Source organism: Callithrix jacchus, chromosome 22 (genome assembly GCF_049354715.1).
Source record: "Callithrix jacchus isolate 240 chromosome 22, calJac240_pri, whole genome shotgun sequence".
Classification (NCBI taxonomy): domain Eukaryota; kingdom Metazoa; phylum Chordata; class Mammalia; order Primates; family Cebidae; genus Callithrix; species Callithrix jacchus.
Genome location: NC_133523.1, coordinates 37,855,291 through 37,876,575, shown reverse-complemented (window position 1 = coordinate 37,876,575; position 21,285 = coordinate 37,855,291). Strand labels below are relative to the sequence as shown.

At 49.0% G+C, this 21,285-nt stretch overlaps 1 pseudogene; it reads left to right on the top strand.

The window, feature by feature from the left end:
- Nucleotides 1-2,818: 2,818 nt before the first annotated feature.
- Nucleotides 2,819-3,365, top strand: LOC100391569 (small ribosomal subunit protein uS17 pseudogene; annotated as a pseudogene).
- Nucleotides 3,366-21,285: the final 17,920 nt, after the last annotated feature.

Genomic DNA, 21,285 nt, shown 5'->3' with positions numbered 1-21,285 from the left:
ATGGGCGGCCACCCAGCAGAAGCTCATCACCTCCATGTGACCCCCGGAGTCAGCCTGTTCCGTGTGGACACAAGGGCACTGGCGCCAGCACGAGAGGAGGCCAGTGAGTGCCTGCGGCTGCCCCCGGGACGGGGCCTGAACTCTCAGAGCTTCTGGAGGTAGGACAGGCCCTTCTAACAGAGAGGGCTCAGAATCTGATTCGTCCCAGAACACTGACACCTGCTCCCCGCCTCTGACTTGTGAGTGATGTCACGTCTCCCAGGAGGGCCTGGGCCGGTAGCCTATGTCCTTCCTATTCTCACACAGACACCTGATCTGCTGCAGACTCTGGATCCTACATCCCAGACGGAGTGACCGCCAGGGGAGGACCGAGCCCTACCTGGCCACAAGGAAGTCGGGTGATGACTAACCCCGAGGGGCCCTGGAGATGGGGGCACCTGGCTGCGGTCCTTGCAGACCTCTCACCAGCCCAAGGAGTGCTGGGGTCCCAGGGGAACTTCCTCTGCAGGAGGGACAGGATAACCCAGAATCTGCCTTTGCTTCCCTCTCAGAGAGGCTGAGGGTCACGGGGCCTTCCCTCCCCTAACAGAGGAACCAGGAACCCCCTGGCTGAGTCTCCAGGTGGGAACTGCCCCAGCTTCTGGGCCCTGCGGGGAGGCCTGGAGCAGACGACAGACTGGGACGCAGATGACCTGGAGGCAGAACTCCCAGTGCTATGGTGGAGGAACACAGGGCACTCTGGGGACCATCTCCCAGGCTGGTGTCTTCTCTCTAAAGCCCCCAGAGACACCTCCCTGGGCCCTTCCTTTGAAACCTTGGGGACAGGTGGCTCCTTCTGAGGCAGCCCATCCCCCTGGTGGACAGTTCTCCAAATCTTGACCTGCTGTTCTCTGGACAACTCCTGTCCTCTCCTGGAGCTCATTTTGCTCTGCATGGAGTTGGGCAGCCTAGGGACCTGCCATAAGCAGGATCGGGGTGACTTGACCTTGCAGTTTGGAGGTCAGAGCCCACCTCTGCCCAGGGGTCATGTGGGCTCATACCATGCAGACACTAGTCAGCATCCCTGGGGCAGCCCCTGAAAAGGCCGCAGGTCTCCTTTTGCCCTCCAGGGGGCGACATTGCACACAGATAACGCTCAGGAAATGGTTATCTTGGACGTGGTTTTGCAAAGGAGGTGCAGGTGAAGGTGAAGCCTGGTTTCCAGCCCTTGCTACAAAAGATCCTTTCAGTCCTTCCCACGTGCCTGCTCCTTCGTGGGACCTGCTTTTCCAAGGGTCCTTGTGCAGTTTCCCACTCCCTCCTGGCATCACCCATGGGGAAGGTGTGGTGGCCACAAGACACACATGCACACAGACACACAGACAGACACACACACACCCTCTCCTCTTTTCTCTCTCTCCCTTCTCTCTCTCCCTCCATCTCTTCTCTACTTTCTCTCTCTCCCCCCACTCCAAGGCTGAGAGGTGAACACAGGGAAAACATGGACAGCCCCTGAGCCACGGCTCAGCCAACAGAAACAGAGAGGGAGGGTCCCTGGAGCCTTCCCCAAGGACAGCAGAGCCCAGAGCCTCCCACCTCCCTCCACCACAGTCTTCTCTCCCTAGAACATACAGGACACCTCCCTCCATGCCCAGGAGCTGAGACCCCAGGACCTGGGTCTCTTTCTCCGGGTCAGAGGCCGGGCTGGTGACACTGGAGACAGAGGGCTGTTCCCCCGCCAGTCATCCCCCAGAGAGCCCCTTTCTATCCCTGAGAGCCACCTTTGTCACCTTCCTGCTGGGCATCATCTCATCTTCCCCAACACTAAAGAGCACAGAGAGACCCGGCCAAAATAATCCCCCAGGCTTGGATACCCAGGGCTCTGCATCCAGACCCTGCAGACATTCGCTGCAGAGGAAGGACAGTCTGATGGGGAAGCAGGGGCACACATCAGGGGGAATTCAGTCTCCACCAAGCCCCCCCCACCCCGTACCCTCCCCATGAGCCTGACCTTGAGAAAGACCCTGGAGAACTGGGTCAGGGCCTGGCCTGAGGGGCCCCTGGGATGCTCACCAAAATTCAGCCCCAGGGCTCCTGACTCCAGGCAACTCTAAGGAACCTGTACCAGGGCTGCCTTGTGGCCTCCGGGGCAGAGCTGGCTTGTGGCCTCCGGGGCAGGGCTGACTGGGAGGAATGACCTACCAGCTGGCCAAGGGCTGTGGCTCATTGAGCTGGGCACCAGCCAGGGCCCAGCCCCCAGAGCCTCAACTGGGCAAGGAGAGCGCCTCCGCCTTTCACTGTCTCAGCCTGGAGAGGACAGATGGACCAGCTCCCCGGATCATTAAACTGAATGGGGACGTTAAGAAAGACCCTAGGGGCAGTGTCCCCAGGGGCAGGAACAGAACGGAGAAAGTGTTCCTGGCTGCTTCTGCAGTCTCTATTCTATTCCACTGGTCTCCAAGGCCAGACCGCAGTCTTTTGATCGCTGTGGCTCTGTAGAAATGATGCAATCCGGAAGCGTGAGGTCTGCAACCTCCAGATCTCTTTTTTTTTTTTTTTGAGATGGAGTCTCACTCCGTCGCCCAGGCTAGAGTGCAATGGCGCGATATTGGCTCACTGCAACCTCCGCCTCCCGGGTTCAAGCAATTCTCCTGACTCAGCCTCCCAAAGTGCTGGGATTACAGGCATGAGCCACTGAGCCTGGCCTCCAACTTCCAGATTTCTCTTGGAAGAAAAAAGAAATCTTTTGCAAGATGTCTTTGGCTATTCGAAATTCCTCATGAATTTTATGCCAGGTTTTCTATTTCAGCGAGTGTCGTTGGTACTTTTACGGGAAGTTTAAGACTTCGCAGAGATGGCGGACATTCAGACCGAGCGTGCCCACCATAAGCAGCCGACTATCTTTCAAAACAGAAGAGGGTCCTGCTGGGAGAAGCTGGCAAGGAGAAGCTCCCGCGGTACTACAAGACACCCAAAGAGGCTACTGAGGGCACCTACATTGACAAGAAATGCCCCTTCACTGGTAACGTCTCCATTCGTGGGCGGATCCTCTCTGGCGCAGTGACAAAGATGAAGATGCAGAGGACCATTGTCATCCGCCGAGACTACCTGCACTACATCCGCAAGCACAACCGCTTCGAGAAGCGCCACAAGAACATGTCCGTACACCTGTCCCCCTGCTTCAGGGACGTCCCGATTGGTGACATCGTGACAGTGGGCGAGTGCCGACCCCTGAGCAAGACTGTGCGCTTCAACATGCTCAAGGTCACCAAGGCCGCCGGCACCAAGAAGCAGTTCCAGAAGTTCTGAGGCTGGACGTCGGCCCACTCCCCACAATCAAATAAAGTTATTTTCTCATTCCCAGCCAAAAAAAAAAAAAAAAAGAATTTGCAGATCACTGAGAAATACTGTCTTCCGGTCTGTGAACACAGCTGTTTCCGCACGTATGTCTCTCTTCTTTGCATTCTTTTATCTTCGTTTTGTGATTTTTTCGTGCAAGTTTTCCACCTCCTTAAGTTTATTATGAAGTGTTTTATTCTTTTTGATGTTATTGTAAATGAGTGGTTTTCATGATTTCGTGTACTTTGTTCATAGCGGGTGAAGAGAGCACAGCCGATTATTGCCCGTGGATTTTATGTCCTTGGCAAATTGTCTGTATTCGTTCTAATAGAGTTGTTTTCCGGGCGTAGGATCGTGTATTTTTCTACGTATAGGATCGTGTCATCGGCAGAGATAATTTTTCTTCTTCCTGATCCATTTGGATGCCTTTATTGATTTTCCCGGTGGATGGCTGTGGCCGGGACGTCCAGGACACACTTCACAGAAGTGGTAACAGCGGCACCCTTGGCTGGCCAAATGCAGTGGGGTTTATGCTAATTGGTCACAACCAGTTACAGATTTATTCGTTCTCCTTCCGCTCCTGCCGCTTGACTAGCCTTTTAAAAAAAAGAAAACAACAACAGCAAAAACACAGCATCCTTGTCTTATTTTATTTTGCGATAGAGTCTGGTCCTGTTGCCAGGCTGGAAATGGAGCGGAATGGTGCGATCTCAGCTCACTACAACCTCCACCTCCCAGCTTCAAGCGATTCTTCTGCCTCAGCCTCCCGAGTAGCTGGGGTTACAGGCACTTGCTACCATGCCCGGCTCATTTTTGTATTTTTAGTAGAGACGGGGCTTTGCCATGTTGACCAGGCTTGTCTGGAACTCCTGACTTCAAGTAATCCACCCACTTTGGCCTCCCAAAGTTCTGGGATTACAGGCATGAGCCACCACCTCTGGCCTGTTTTGATTTTAGAGGAAGAGTTTTCGTGTTCTCCTGAGTGTGATATTAATTGGAAGCTTTCTGTGTATGGCCATTATTCTGTTGAGGCCATTTCCTTCCGTTCCTACAAGTGCCAGGCTTTTGCAAAACCATGAGCACGTATCTCTAGAAATTTCCTTCATTATGATACTCAATGTGCAGAAGTGAAATTCTGTTAGGTTCAGAAATCCTTGAGATTGGAAATTCTGAAGGCTCTAAGATCATCAGGACTGAGTTGGGGTGTCCTTGTTCACCAACAAATTATCCAGCAATAGGAAATGATTTCCTGGTTTCATGTAAATCTTCCCCAGCCCAGGGATGAACACAGCTGTCCAGCCTGCCTTCCCCAGCACACTCAAGAGTGCACAGCAGGATAAGGTGCTGTTGATGGAGTCACAGAAGGTGCTAGGGAAGGGTCACCCAGAAGCCACCGGGAGAAGCCATCTTTCTGGTGTGAAGATGCTAGACACACAGCCAGATACTGCAGAGACAGCCAGGGGGCAGGCAGGGGGCAGTTTTGGGTGACCTGGGGTCAGAGGGGAGGTGCTGCCCTCTCTTCACAGACCCCCACCTGAACAGGTGCTCCACCTACTGCAGGGGGTCGGAGCCATCCCTGGGGTGGTCACCTTGCACAGCTCACTGTGGGACCTGAGAGCTGGCTGGGATCTCTGAGGACAAAGCGTGACCCCAGGGCCCAGGCCACTCCCAGTCAGTCACCTCCTTGGTTTGTCCACAGGGCCAGTGGTTCAGCCTTCCATCCAAGCCAGCAGCAAGCAACACAGTCACAGAACAGAAGGACTGTGTGGTCCCGATCTGCCTCACAAGTGACACTGGAACCTCCATTCAGTGGACCTTCAGTGACCACAGTCTGCAGGTCACAGAGAACATGAGGCTGTCCTGGGAGGCAGAGGTTGCAAGGAGCTGAGATCTCACCGCTGCACTCCACAGCACAGTGAGGCTCCATCTCAAAAAAGAAAGGAAAATGATGACTGATTCTACCTCTATAACGCTCCCAAGAGGCAAAACCCATCTCTGGTGCTAGAGATCAGAATGATGGGAGGGGCATGGGAGTAGGCATGGGAGTGCCACCTGGTGCAGGCAATTGGTCTGTCTTAATCTGGACAGGGCTGTCATTGGCACACACACATGCAGACATTACTTACACACATGTAGACATTACACACATGCAGACATTACTTACACACATGTAGACATTACTCACAGACATGCAGACATTACACACATGCAGACATTACTCACACACATGCAGACATTACTCACAGACATGCAGACATTACACACATGCAGACATTACTCACACACATGCAGACATTACTGCTATGTCCATGTTACTTCGCCAAAAAAAAAAAAGTATAAAATCTCTTTAGGTTAAATGAAAAACCAATATCCACAAAACAATCAAAGACAAGCTGTTCTCAAACTTACACAACACTTCCAGAGAACAGGAAAAATAAATGCTCATTAACTCATCTTTGTAGAAGTAGAACTTTCATGTCACAAGCAGACCACGGCTGGCCTCAGTGGCTCACGCCTGTAATCCCAGGATTCTGAGAGGCTGAGGCAGCTGGATCACCTGAGGTCAGGAGTTCGAGACCAGCCTGGCCAATATGGTGAAACCCCGTCTCTACTAAAAATACAAAAATTAGCCGGGCATGGTGGCGGGCACCTGTAACCCCAGCTACTTGGGAGGCTGAGGCAGGAGAATTGCTTGAACCCAGGAGGCGGAGGCTGCAGTGAGCTGAGATCAAGTCACTGCCCTCCAGCCTGGGAGACAGAGCAGACTCCATCTCAAAAACAAACAAAGACAACCAGCAAACAAAAACACCAGACCAGGACACGATGAGGAAGTAAAATTGCAGTCCCTACTTTGGAGCACGGAGAAATGACCCTAAACGAACTATGACCGAAAGGAGCAGGATTTACCCAGGAGAGTTTTTTTCCCCAGAAATGCAACGTGAGTTTAACACCCAGAAAAGAACATTTGCCCTTGCTACAACAACAGATTCACTAGAAAAAATTATAATGAGCAGAACAGAAGTGAAATGGACCTGCATGAAATTCCACATTATTCCATCATGATGGAGACATGATGAAAAGGCCCTGAGGGAAACCCGCACCCCTGTGGCTCCCTCCTGATTCTTCCAGCTGAGGACCCTCTTTGAAATCCCTGGGAGGACTCATCCCCACTGGGAAAGGCCCCATCTGGAAGGTTCCACAACAGTCCAGCCATGTCCCTTGAGCACAGATTGAGTGACAGGACCCTCGGGACCCTGGCGCATGGTCATGTCCTTAGTGGCCACACAGAGCAGGGACCTCTGGACCCTGAGGGTGTAGCCCGCCTGCATGAACCCATCCCTTCCCCAAAGACTTGGGCCCCAGGGTGGCTCTTGGTCTCCAGTCCACGCCACCAAAATCTCCAGAGTGACGCTCCTCCCTGGGGTCTCTGATGCCTGTCCAGGAGGTCCCCCTTGAGCAAATCTAAAGAGTGTGGAGGGCTGGGGTTGTGGCAGTAAAAGCAGCCACGTTTGTCTCAGGATGGAAAGGGAGGGCATGAGCTCTAGAAAGGGTTAGGGCGCCCTCTAGGGGGCGCCTCCTGCTAAGGAGCAAAAAGAGGCCAGGAGAGTGGAGAGATCAGGGCTGGCTTTGGATTAAGAGTGAGTTCAGGTGGAGGGGTCTGAGGGGAAAGGAGGAGGGTGAGGTGGGGGAGTGGTCAGGAGAGATGGGAGGAGCAGGTGAGGGACGCTTCAGGGAAGCTGTGGGAGGCACAGCAGGGCTCTGGCTCCTCAGCACTGACATTCGGGGTGGTCAAGCTGGTGGGGCTCTGTGAGCTGTGGGGTGCTCAGCACCACCTGGGGGCTCTACCCCAGCTCTACTCGGTGCCAGCAGGACTCCCTCCCCCAGCTCTGACAACCAACAACCAACAATATTCCAGACTTTGCCCAGTGCTCCCTGGAGGGTAAAATTTCCCCTTGCAGAATCCATCCCAAAATAGACCTAGTAACCGGGTAGCGCTGGAGTCTCACTCTTGGCCCTGTGAGCTGACAGCATCCTGATGCCCCTGCCCTGGGCCCTCTCTGAACCTCAGGGGCCTAAACGTTGCCTTATTATGGGGAAGGAAGGTGTTCTGTATGTCCTCAAAATTTACCCGTCCACTTCTCACACCTGTTCACCTCTCAAACCTGTTGCCCATTCCTGGGTTTAATCCTTAAGTTACTGACCTCTGTTCCTGTTCCTCATCCATCCCAACATGTGGTGGGCCCACGTGTGACAACCTCCGTGTCTGGACCCAGATGACATGGGAGGCGTCAGTGTACAACCATCATGTGAAATTGTAAGTGTTTTTTTTGTGTGTGTGTGTGTGTGTGTGTTTTTGTTTACTATTTATAAACACTGGGGAGCATGAGGCACACCATAGACACAGGTCAGGGAGCCCAGCAGGGAAGACAGGAAGGACCTGTAGGACAATGGCTTTTTTGGGTCCAGGGTGTTATCTGACAGGGTTCCAGCAGGGGGCTTTAAGGGGTGGGTGTAAAGCAGCAGTCACTGGGGCCAGGAGATCACGCTGGGACTGAGAGGTGGTCACTGTACATTGGAGGGCAAATGTCAGAACTGTCAGTTGAAAGGCAGCAGCTGGAGAGAGGGGAGCTCAGCACACTGAGCAGGAGAGATGCCGCTAAGATTTTATCTCTGGCCACCAACTGCAGCCATTTAAACCAGCTACCGTATTAAAAAAAAGTCATGGCCTGTACACAGTGGCTCATGCCTGTAATCTCAGCACTTTGGGAGGCCAAGGCGGGAGGATCACTTGAGGTCAGGAGTTCAAGACCAGCCTGGCCAACATGGCAAAACCTTTTCTCTACTAAAAATACAAAAATTAGCCAAGCATGTTGGTGGGCACCTGTAGTGCCAGCTACTTGGGAGCCTGAGGCAGGAGAATCGCTTGAACCCTGGAAGTGGAGGTTGCAGTGAGCCAAGATTGCACCATTGCACCCCAGCCTGAGTGACAGAGTGAGATACTGTCCTGAAAAGAAAAACGAAAACCAAAAACTCATGCGACCAAGTCCTGCTTCTGATAGGAGACAAGTAAATTTACATCTTAAAATATGGACACCAAGGCAACCTGAAGTTATGAGCACTTGCGACACCCAGGGACACCAGCAGGGTGCGCTGCTGTGCCCCAGGGTCAGGGGCCCGGATTCTGGCCCCTGGGAGTGAGAAATGAAGACTTCTCCCACTCTGCTCCCCTGATACTGATCTTCCGGACCTGCACCTCTCTCTTCTGCTCCCAAAGCCTTGCCCAACGTTCAGCTGCAGACACCACTGCCTTCAGGGTGCACACAAACACACGGAAGGTGACAAAAATCTGCATTTGGGACATTTTTGATTGTGAAAGAGAGACAGTGAACTTGAAGTCACAGAGACTGGGACTCGTGGGGGCTGGAATGCGATGGAGCTGTAACATACGTGTGACCTCATGTGGAATCTGCAGACCCATGTGGAATAAAACACACAGCCTGGCCTGGGGTCCTTCCTGCTCACACTTCCCTCTCTGTCCACCAGAGGGCGGCAGAGAAGAAAACCCAGTGGGGCCAAGTAGGACTGAAGCTGAAAAGGGTCCCGCAGCTGCCCATTCCAGATGAGGACCCCAAGGTGGGCCAGGCAGGCAGCAATCAGCAAAAACCAGGAGAGGCACCAGGGGCTGACTCCCGGTCCTGTGTCTGTTCACGACGCAACACTGCTGCTCAATTCATACTGTGCAGGTGCCCACACAGAGCAGGTGGCCTCACAGTCTGTGAGCCCTCAGATGGCCATGCATCTGTCTTGTGACACACACACCTTCTGTGGGCTTTCAAGGACTCGGGTGGGCTGAGAGGTGGAAGATGCCAACTCTGATTGAAAGATGCCCGTGGAGGAATCACAGGTGCCACACAAGGCAATCTTCTGTCTGGTTTCTGCACAGCAGAGCTGCCCAAGCCCTCCATCACCAGCAACAACTCCAACCCCGTGGAGGACGAGGATGCCGTGGCCTTAACCTGTGAACCTGAGACTCAGGAATCCACCTACCTGTGGTGGGTGAACAATCAGAGACTCCCATCCAGCCCCAGGCTGTAGATGTCCAATGAGACAACAGGACCCTCACTCTACTCAATGGCACAAGAAATGACACAGGACCCTAAGAGTGTGAAATTCAGAACCCAGTGAGTGCCAGTGCAGTGACCCCGTCACCCTGAATGTCACCTGTGAGTATCTTCTGTTCCTCTGTGACCCAGGCTGCCAGCCCAAATCCACAAGGCCAGCAGCCAGGCCTCTCAGTCCCTCTCAGGTCTACGTACAAGACCCTCACCCCTAGACACCCAGGCTGGCCATGACTTCCTGCCCCAGGCCAACCTGGGCAGTCCCAGCCTTGACCAAGAATAGGCGGAAAGGGGGTGCTCCTGTCCCGTGAGGCTCAGGGTCCACATCTTCTGAGAGAAACGGGTAATGTCTCAGACTTGGCCTCAGTTAACACAGCAGGTCTTGGCTGGGACTTCAAGATTGTGACTTGGCTCAGAGGGACACTGTGTCCCTTCCACAGACCAGAAACTTCCCCTTCCCTCTGATGATATAACCTGTAGCTTTATTCTCTTTGCTGCAGATGGCCTGGACACCCACACCATTTCCCCCTCAGACTCCTACTGTCATCCAGGGACAAACCTCAGTCTCTCCTGCCACATGGCCTCTAACCCACCTGCACAGTATTTTTGGATGATTTATTGGAGGATCTATCGACAAACACAAGAGATCTGTATCCCCCAGATCACTGCAAAGGGGGCTCTATGGCTGTTTTGCTCAGAACCTAGCCACTTGCAAGAGAAGTTCCATATTCAAGACGATCACAGTCCCAGGTAAGTGGATCCCGGCATCCCTGGCAATAGGTGGCTTTCAGAGAAGAGTCAGGAAAACTTGTTTATTCCCAGCCTGTGTCCCATGGGCACAAGTAAATCCCAAATTCTCCTTCTGAACCTCCCAATTCATCTCTGTTACAGACTCTCTCCTTGTTTTTCTGATTTCTCATGCTTGAGCTTGTGTCTGGCCTGAGCAATGCAGGGAAGGAGCATCCTCAGCCCCGAGCCCTGTAGTGGAAGAGGCTTCACAGAAGGACAAGGAGGAGAGTCCTTGAGATCAAGTTGCTTCTCTCTGTCACCAACACATGCCTTTCTGTCACCTCTTTGTTTTCTTTTACCTACTCCATGAGCTACAAGGAACATCTGAGGCTTTGAAACAAGCTCACACTTTCCCCCTAAATGAGAGGAGGAAGCCCCTTGGATGAGGGAGGAGCAGCTGAGACTCTGCTCCCGGCTTTTCCTTGGCCTCGCCTGGTGACTGGCCCCGCCTGACTCCACCCGGGGTGGGACCAGCATGTGTGGAGAAGGAGCCCAGGTAGCTTCTCTTGAATTTGACCAAGATCAAGCTGCTGGTTGAAGCCAAACGTCCCCAGGTCAGGGTACAGGGCAAATGGAGAGAGAGGGGGCTTCAGGGCAGACTCCTGAGCTGTGCCCTGGCTCTGATGTCACCAGCTGTATGAGGCTGTTGACACAGCACGTGGGACACAGCAGGGAGGACAGTGAATGATGCACACTTGGAGAAATCGGGAGATTCACCCGTGGGGACTCTGCATGGCAGGAAACAGTGCCAAAAAGTGTGTATTTATAGAGAGGGTAAGACTACCAGACACTATATGTATATATGTAAAGTCACATATATATATGTGCATATGTATATACACACACATATATAAAAGACTTATCATTAACTTATTTCTAAGTGTGCATTTTAGTGTTGTGTAACCAGCATGCTATCTATTTCCAGAACTTTTTCATCGGAACGTACTAAACCTCTGTACCCACCAAACAAACAATAACTCTCACTCCTTCTCCCCCTAACCCCTAGGAATCACCATTCCACTTCTGTATCTAATTGACTCTTGTAATTATCTTATGTAAATGCAATTCTGTAATCATTGTCCTTTGCATCTGGCTTATTTCACTGAGCATCACGTCTTCAAGGTTCCTCCACTGTGCACCGTGTATTAGAATTTTATTCCTTGCTTAGTTCAGGTTACATTCCACCGCACAGCTGTGCCTCATTTGTCTGTTTCCTTATCTTTTAATGGACTTTCAATTGTTTCCACGTGTTGGCTCCTGTGAGTGGTAATGCTGTGGACATCGGTGTTCACATTCCTTACTGTTCTTTCGGGGATACGGCCAGAAGCGGAATTGCTGGATCAAATGGCGATTCTTTGTTTAATTTCTTTGAGAACCAGCTACACCATTTTCCACAGAGGCGATAACATCTCACATTTCATCAGCATCCCTTAGAGCTCCAATTTCTCCACCTACTTGAAAACGCTTGTTGTTCTGTGTTTAGTTTTTTAAATCAAAGTCATCCTGAGGTGTGTGCGATGGTTTATTACTGCGGTTCGATTTGCATATCTCAAGTATTAGTGACGTGGAGCATCGTTGCCTATGCTTATACTCGATGGAGAAAGACAGAACCTTTTCCCTGTATCATCAGGAGCAATACAAAGGACACGTGCTTTTGCCACTTCTATTCAATGTAGTATTGGAAGTCCTAGCCAGAGAAATTAGGCAAGAAAAAAAGACTTTCAAATTGGAGAGAAGAAGTAAAATAATCTCTGTTCACAGATAACTTGAGCTTACATGTAGAAAACACTAAAGATAAAAAACATGTTGGGCCGGGCGCGGTGGCTCAAGCCTGTAATCCCAGCACTTTGGGAGGCCGAGGCGGGTGGATCACGAGGTCAAGAGATTGAGACCATCCTGGTCAGCATGGTGAAACCCTGTCTCTACTAAAACTACAAAAAATTAGCTGGGCATGGTGGCACGTGCCTGTAGTACCAGCTACTCGGGAGGTTGAGGCAGGAGAATTGCCTGAACCCAGGAGGCGGAGGTTGCGGTGAGCCGTGCCATTGCACTCCAGCCTGGGTAACAAGAGCGAAACTCTGTCTCAAAATAAAATAAAATAAAAAATAAAAAAGTAACAAAACTTTATAAAAAAAACATGTTGGAATTAATAAGTAAGTTCAGTGAGGTCACAGGACACAAAATCAACATGCAAACATCGGTTGTATTTCTATGCACTAACAATGAACAATCTGAAAGGAAATTAAGAATTTGAATTCACATTAACATCAAAAAGAATAAAATATTTTGGAATAAGTTTAACCAAAAAGTCAAAGGATTATACCTGAAAACTACGAAACATTGCTGAAAGAAATTAAAGACATCAACAAATGAAGACATTTCGTTTGCACGGACCAGAAGACTCAATATTGTGTACATGGCGAACTTCTCCTGCCTCTGGGGGTAGAGGCCTGTGCTGGTTGGTCAGTGGAGGCTGTGGTCCCCGTGGTCACCAGGGACAGATCTCAGCCATTCTCTTGCTCCCTGGGTTCTGCTGGCTGAGCTTGGGCTGAGGCCTATTTTCTCCCTGACCATCTTGGGAGTCCTCTGTCCTCTGCCCCACTGACTGTCCTGGGGTCACCCATTTTGTTTACGGCTGGTGGAACAGGGAGCGGGGAGCTGCCCAGAATCCCCACAGGACACAGCTCTTTGAAACCCCAAAGCGGGAGCCTGGGACAGAGCAGAGGCTGAGTTGCAGATTCAGCCCACTTACTCTGCAGCCAGGATGGGCTCGGTCTTCCCTGTGCTGGCTTCCCCTGGGTCCTACTGAGAATTTGAATGTGGCCAGGCCTCTCTGTCTAGAGGAGAAGCAGTCAGTGGCTGGAGAGCCTGTCTGGAGGCATTGTGGTCACCCCTGAGAGAGCAGATGAAGGTGGGCCATGTTCTGGGAGCAAAGGGAGCTCATACCCCTCATCCTACCTCCCCTTGTGCACAGAGGACAGCTGTGTCTTTCCTTCTGACTTGACAAGGGACAGCAAAACGCAGGTGGCCACATCCCAAATGATGCTGTGGGTGATCTTTACACATGCTCTGAGCCTTCTGGGGTCCAAACTGCGGGTCAGAGGGTGCCTGGCTGACTGCTGGTGGCATATGGCACTCAGGCAGTGCTGCTGTATAGCACGGGGCTGGGCCTGGGATGCTCCAGAGAGCGGGACAGATGGAGCAGTGGCGGCATTTAGGGAGCAGTCGCAGAAAGAGGTGGTGAGGATGGAAGGAGGTCACGAGGGTCAGTGCCCAGTGTGGCCCGAGCGCACCAGCGCTGTCCTGGAACATGATGCCCTTTTGGTTGAGGCCCAGGAAACGGCATTTTGGGGGCAGGACCTGCCTTCTGAGGGAACAGCCTCTGGTGGGCGGCCACAGGGCTGCAGGAAGGAGCTGGCAGAGTCCGTGTGGTGAGCTTGGAGTACCAGGAGGATGTGGGCCGTGGTGACCCTGGTAAGGGTGGACCCTGCTGGGATGTGGGCCCTGCTGAGAGAGGTCAGCAGCTGCTGGGGGAGGCTGCGGGCTTAGAGACACTCTGCCGCCATCAGCAGCTGCTGGGGGAGGCTGCGGGCTTAGAGACACTCTGCCGCCATCTAGTGGTGATGGAGGGAAGTTTCCACGGCAGTGGCCCCAGGCTAGGCTGTGAGTTTGTTGAGATGTAGTTTCGCTCTTGTTGCCCAGGCTGAAGTGCCATGGCGTGATCTCGGCCCACCGCAATCTCCACCTCTCAGGTTCAAGCAATTCTCCTGCCTCAGCCTCCCGAGTAGCTGGGATTATAGGTGCATGCCACCACACCCAGCTTATTTTGTATTTTTAGTAGAGAAGGGGTTTCTCCATGTTGGTAAGTCTGGTCTCTAACTCCTGACCTCAGGTGATCCACCGCCTCCCAAAGTGCTGGGATTACAGGTGTGAGCCACCGTACCCTGCGTAGGCTGAGTTTTATTCCACCTGGATCTGCACATTTCACAGCAAGTTATGCACATATGTCACATCTCCATCACGTTTCAGTCCTGTGAGTCCCAGTCTCTGAGGCTGCAAGTTCACTGTCCTCCCTCGTTCACAATCAGATGTCCCATGCACAGATTTTTGTCACCTTCTATGAGTTTGTGTTTATGTGCTTGGCTGCACTGTGTATTCACGCGGGGCAGTGATGTCTGGGGCTGAGAACAGGGTAGGGTTTGTAAGCAGAAGAGGGAAGTGCAGAGAGGGAAGATCAATGTCGGGGGTGGGGCACAGGTGGAGCAGGGACAAGTCATCTTTATTTCTGACTCCCAGGGGACCAGAACCCAAGACTGACTATGGGGCACAGCACTACACCCTGTTAGTGTCCCTGGATGTCACAGGTGCTCCTAATTTTATCTTGCCTTAGCATCTGTATTTTCAAGTGTAAGTTTCATGCCTCATATCAGAAGCAGAGCTTGGTCACTTTGACAATTTCCACTACTGTACCCATTCAAAATGGCTCTGGTTGGTGGCCAGAGACATAATCTTAGAAGCATCTCTCCTGTTCAGTGTGCTGGGCTCTCCTCTCCAGCTGCTTCCTTTAAACTGAGAGTTTTGTCATTTCCCCTCAAATTTAAAGTGATCACCTCCCAGTCACAGCGTGATCTCCTGACTGCTGTGTTTCCTTGCTTTTAACAAACCCATTGAAGCTTCCTGCTGGAAACCTGTCAGAGAACACCCTGAACCCAGTAATGCCATTGGCCTGCTATTCCCTTCTCTCCTCCCTGCTTGGGCTCCCTGACCTCTGTGTCTGTGGTCTCCAGGTGTTCCGTGTGCTCCCCAGTGCCTGTGAGTAGTAAAAACACTTATACTTTCTCACTGTGATTGTATCAATGTGGCCTCACAGTATGTGATTATTCAACAGTGTTTGCTAATATATGACTGAGCTCAGTCTTCACAAATGTTCCACGTGAATCTGAAGAGAACACCTGTGGGGCAGGGTGTTTGCCTATCCTGTGCCGTTGCTATTGCCTTTTGAATGTTCGGTTCAAATGCATATTTTTGCAGGGATGAGGCGTGTTTGCTAGAGTACGGATGAAGTCTTTAAAATGATTTATTGTGGACAACATGGACATTCAGAGTGTTAGGTGGATAACTGGTAAGCATCTTAAACAGAACAAGGCCAGGAGCAGGGGCTCGCGCCTGTAACCCAGCACTTTGGGAGGCCAAGGCAGGCAGATCACAAGGTCAGGAGTTTGAGACCAGGCTGACCAACATGGTGAAACCCTGTCTCTACTAAAAATACAAAACTTAGCTGGGTATGGTGGCAGGTGCCTGTAATCCCAGCTACTCAGGAGGCTGAAGCAGGAGAATCACTTGAAACCAGGAGGGAGAGGTTGCAGTGAGCTGAGATTGCACCACTGCACTCCAGCCTGGGTAAAAGAGAGAGACTCCCTCTCAAAAAAAAAAAGAAAAAGAAAGAAAGAAAAAAAAATATTTCCAGACATGTTACAAATGAATGAAAATTAAATAGCAAATTGAGGCCACTAAAGCTCATTCAGGTGGGGAAGGACTTTCTTACTGTGTAGCCAAGGAAGGAAAGAGTTACACGCATGAACCTTTGAAAAAAAGTCTTCAGTCAAAACATTCTGTGTAAGAAAAGCAAATAATATCCGAATATATTTGCAATTAAAATAAACAGATAATATGCTACTATATAAAGAACACGTAAAATTAATAATACCAAAGCATAGCAGAAAAGGGGGTAAATATATGAAAGGAGTTCAGAAAAAAAAATCTAATGCTTATTTTAACCTGATACTGGAATTCCTAGCCTAAAGAAATAAGAAATGCAAGATAAATCACAGTTAAATGGATTGGAAAAGTAGAAACAAAACTGTGATTATTTTCAGAAGATAACCTTGTTCATATAGAGGAATCCAAGAGAGTCTAATGGAAAAAATTAAAAATAATAAGAGAGATTAGGTAGTTGAATATTATGAGTATACTAAAATATATTAATTTACCATCAGCAACAACAAACAACTAGATTGTGTAATTAAAAGGAATATAATAGTGTGAGATAATATAAAATATTTAGGAACCAATCCAACCAAAGACCAAATGCACACAATCTTTTCAGACAAAATTATAACAATCAAGGGACATTAAAGAAGGTCTAAATACTCCGTGGAGAACTATAGCATATTCATGGATCAGAGAAAATAAATATTCTCAAGATGTGAATTCTCTCCAAGTTGATATTGATTAAATATAAGTAGTTTCACCGCATTGATCACAAATCTCTGAGACTGTAAGCTTAGAAAACTTTTCTTTTTTTTTCCTCTCAACTTTTATTTTAGATAAGAGGGTACATGTGCAGGTGTGTTTCATGGGCATGTTGTGTGATGCTGAGGTTTGGCGTGTGAATAATCTTCTCACCCAGGCATCGTGGATAGTACTGAAGAGTTGGTCTTTCATTTATTCTCCCTTTCTTTCCTCCCTTCCCCAGTAGCTTCTAGCTTCTCCTGTTGCCGTTTTTATGTCCCTGAACATGCAATGTTTAGCTACCACTTATAAAGTGACCGCTTATGGCTTCCTGTGTTAATGTGCTTAGGATAATGGCCTCCATCTGCATCCATGTTGCTGCAAACGACATGACCTTTTCTTTTTATATGGCTGCCTAGTACTCCATGGTATATAGGTATGAATTCTGTTATCTATCCCACTCTTGATGGACACCTAGGTTGATTTAATGGCTCTGAGACACACAAACAAAATTCGCCCTCCTATACACAGTAGAAATGGAGGTTGATGTCATGGGACACCAAATATTAAAATACAGTCCTGTGGCCTCAAATGTGCCCAAACCACGTGTTTGATAACACAACATTTGGAAGTAAGTGAGATGATAGCACCCTCCCCTACTTTTCTGGGACGCATAGAAATTTATACAAATCTTGTGGAGTAAACTTTCTAAATACATGTCAAAATATAAAATATATTTCCCTTTGGCTCCCAAAATTCAATGGAAGTAATTTATCACAGTTACAGTCATCAAAATGACACCCAATCATAGTTATTCATGATAGTGATCATTTAAGAGCAAAAGACTGAGAAAAACCTAGACTTTCACCAGCATAATGCCAATTGAACACGTTAACTTATATCTGCACAGGGGAATATAATGCAGCTGTATAAAAAGTAGAGCATCTTTCGGGTATTCCGATGGAAATACCTCCATGTTCTGTTCCAATTGCAGCATGTAAACAACATACAACGAGATGCATTTTTCAAACTAAATCTTGCCTTAAAAATGTTATCCTGGCTGGGCGAGGTGGCTCACACCTGTAATCCCAGCACTTTGGGAGGCTGAGGCGGCTGGATCAGGAGATCAGGAGATTAAGACCATCCTGGCCAACATGGTAAAACACCATCTCTATTAAAAAATAAAAATAAAAAAATTAGCTGGGCGTGGTAGCACACGCCTGTAACTCCAGCTACTTGGGAGGCTGAGACAGGAGAATCACTTGAACCCAGGAGGCAGAGATTACAGTGAGCTGAGATCACGCCACTGCACTCCAGCCTGGTGGCAGAGTGAGACTCCATCTCAAAAAAAAAAACCAAAAAAAATTAATAAATAAAAAATGTCGTATTTATTTATTTTTTAATTTCAGAGACAGTGTCTTGCTCCCCCACCCAGGCTGAGGTGCAGTGGTGTGATCAGAACTCACTGAGGCCTTGAATTTCTAGGCTTAATTCTCCCATTTCAGCCTCCTGAGTAGCTGGGACCACAGTTTGTGCCATCATGCCCAGCTAATTTTGTATATTTGTGTGTGTGTGTTTGTAGAGATGAGGTTTCTTTATGCTGCCCAGGCTAGTCTTGAACTTTTGGGCTCAAGCGATCCACAAGCCTTGGTCTCGCAAAATGCTGGGGTTACAAGCTTGAGCCACTGCACCCGGCCCTGCCTTCTGGCTGCAGTCTGCTCACTTGTCACTTTCCCAATTGGTGGATTTTTAACCTTCCCATTTCCCTACCATGTGTCCATGCCAATGTCCAGATGTATATATTTGTGTTTAGAACTGGATGTTCATTTAAAAAGTGAAGGCTAAGGAATGGCATCCTAGCTGATTTTCCAGGATTCTAGTCTTCACTGTCTAAGCTGGGTGTTTCCAACCCTGGATACTGGTTAGAGTCATCTGCAGGGCGTATAACGTCTGAATGCCTGTGCCTTCCCCAAGAGTGTCTGATCTGATTGGTGCACGGTGTGGCCCAGGCACTGGTTGTTTAAGAATGCTTCCAAGGAAAATGGTCATTTTATGAGCCCAGTGCTCAAAGTCAACATTCCCAGTAATCATAGGTATTGACATTACGGGATGCTAATATGGTGGATGGAGAAGGTGCATCATTTTATAGATGAGCTGCTGAGGGTGGTGTCTGATTTGCAAAGGGCATCAAAGACTGGTTAGACAAGTTGTGTCATTTGCTGTCAAGGGCAGCAATTTCTGGTAGCAACCATTCTGATCCTGTATTATGCAGGTGGCTTCCCTACCTGAGCTGGGCCATATTGCCCATTTCTCTGGCACGGTACACATGGTAACAAAATATGGAAAATAAAGCCTTCATGTTGGACACGCCTGGCCCCCAGGGAGCCCTTTTCTATTGGCACAGCTGCTGCCATTCCCCTGTGCAAGCTTCTAGCTTCCTTATTTATGTTTGAAGCTTGATTTTTCAGGCTGCTCTTTGTTAGAGAAAAAAAAAAATTCTGGGGCTGCTTTTTGTTAGAAGGGAAGCTCTGCCAAAGACCCTGTTGCCCTCACTATCTGCCTAAATAGATTTTTTTCTACTTCTTGTATCAAAGCTCTGGTTCAATAAAACCTCAACGGATGCAGACACTTGCCTCAGTCACTCACTTTGGTTGACAATATGGCAGCCACGAAGGGATCCTCTGAATGGAGCTCAGCCCCTTTGACGTGCGGCGATTCTCCTGTCATGCTCAGTGCCAACAATAGAGCTTTAGCTCTGACCGACTGTGTGACTTTCTGACGATTGCGTTCTACTAACTCTCAAGGTCGCTGCTCTCCCCACTTGCTTGTTTGAGATCTGAGTTTTGTTTTACCACAGAACTCCTCTACTTACGGAGTTTTCCTCACTTCCTACAAGAAGGGGAGTTTCTGCTTCTGTGACAGTGGAGAGCAGACTTCATCTTGGTCCCCTCTCAGGTAACGAGCTGGTTTGGGTTTTGTTTTAGAACTAGGTAGTTACAGGTGAAGGTTTATTGTTTCTTGCCTCTGACCTCTCCTTATGCTTCGAGTGCCCAAAAGGATGTAAATCGTGCAATGGCTGTTTGTGTTTTTGGTTTTCATCACTGTTCCTCTGGATTTGACCAACTGTTTGGCATGTCTAGTGCCCCAAACACCTTCCAACTTGGTCACATCCAACAGGAGCTCTAAATGATGGTGGATCAGGCCTCTACAGTGGATAAAACACCTGCAACTGCTGAACGTCAAATTCCACCTCTAGAAACACCTGCCAGTTGAAGAAAATAAAAATATTTTAACTCAAATCATATTTCTTTGAAAAATGTTTAAATGGCTGCCAGAGGGTCAGCAAACAAGAGTGAACCTGCAAAGCTGCCTTTTGTGGGGAAATTTACATCATAGAGACTATTAATGCAGGAAGGCCTTCCCTTATCTGAATCTGGGAAAATTTAACTGAATCTTTGGTTTTGGTATTTGTGTGGTTTTGAGTTGTTGAGGTACGCTTTCACCTTTTTGAAGATGCCTCATACATTCTTGGCTGAGTCATAATCTAGGTTAAGGTTTATTAGTTTCAGTTGGGAGGATATTGCTGGTTATCCCATAATATCGGCAGTCTGTCCTAGCTAAAATCTGACCATGAGACGTCTGAGAGTGTTACAGTAGGCAGCTCGTCTAACATGAGCAGGGCAGAAAACAGCTTCCCACCCCATACACTAGGAATGTCAGCTGACTATCAAGTGATGTGAGGTGGTTGGTAACTGCCTCTCAACAGTAATAATTGGTCACAGCAGTGCCAGATAAAGGCAGTCTTTCAATAGATAGAAAACACCTGAAACAGGTAATGAGCAGTTTGCCGATAAATTCACAGAAGCTGGGAGCATGGGCTCAGGCACGTAAATTAAGAGGTTAGAAGGTGAGGGCAGGAAACCTCAAGTGCGCATGCGCACAATTCCGGTAAACACAGGGCACCTGTTCCCCTCCCGAGGGCTGGCGGGCCACTGTGCGTGCCGACAGCCCACTCCAAGGGAAAAATCGGGGGAGAAGAGATGCGGACCCCAGGATTATGCCAGCCTACAATAGCGTAAGTAAAGTCAAACCACGCACTTGATCTGTTGTCACCTGCTCGGTCCTCTTTTAAGTGTACTCTTTAACTCTTGCTCTAAAGCGTTTTTAATGAACCTTCACTCGTGCTCTAAAACTTGCCTCAGTCTCTTCTGCGTCGTGTCTCTTAGTGAAATTCTTTCTTCTGAAGAGGCAAGAATTGAGGTTGCTGCAGACTTGGACAGACTGCTGCTGCTAACAGACTTTGGAGCTGTTTCTTAGTTATGTCTGGGTGCCAAGAGAAACCGTTCGTAAAAGAGCTCTGTGATGAAAAGTCAGCTTAGTGAAAAACTGATACTCAACCCTTGTATTTATTCACGTAAAATATATATATTCATGTAGAATATATATTAATATTAAGTATATATGCAGAATATATTCATGTTATAGATGTATTCAGAAAGACCTCAGAAATCTCAGGGTGTCCTGTTCCCAGATGAAGAGGTGAATGAGGTTTAATTATGGAGTTGGGTTATACCGGGTACCTAACTCACCTGCCTCAGTTTTTTTTAATTTGTGGAAATATGGAAGTTGACAGGAATTTTACTGAGAACTTTAGCTACCTGGAAAGCTCAGTATAGTGCGTGGTGCGTAGTGAATGCTGCCTCAGCGTGAGCTATTATAATTATGGGAATAGACAAAGGTGCCAGCCTGTGCATCCAAAATGGGAGGGATTTTCTAGCCAGAGTCCTGAAAGGCCAGCTGCAGATGAAGATGGTTAAAGGGGAAACTT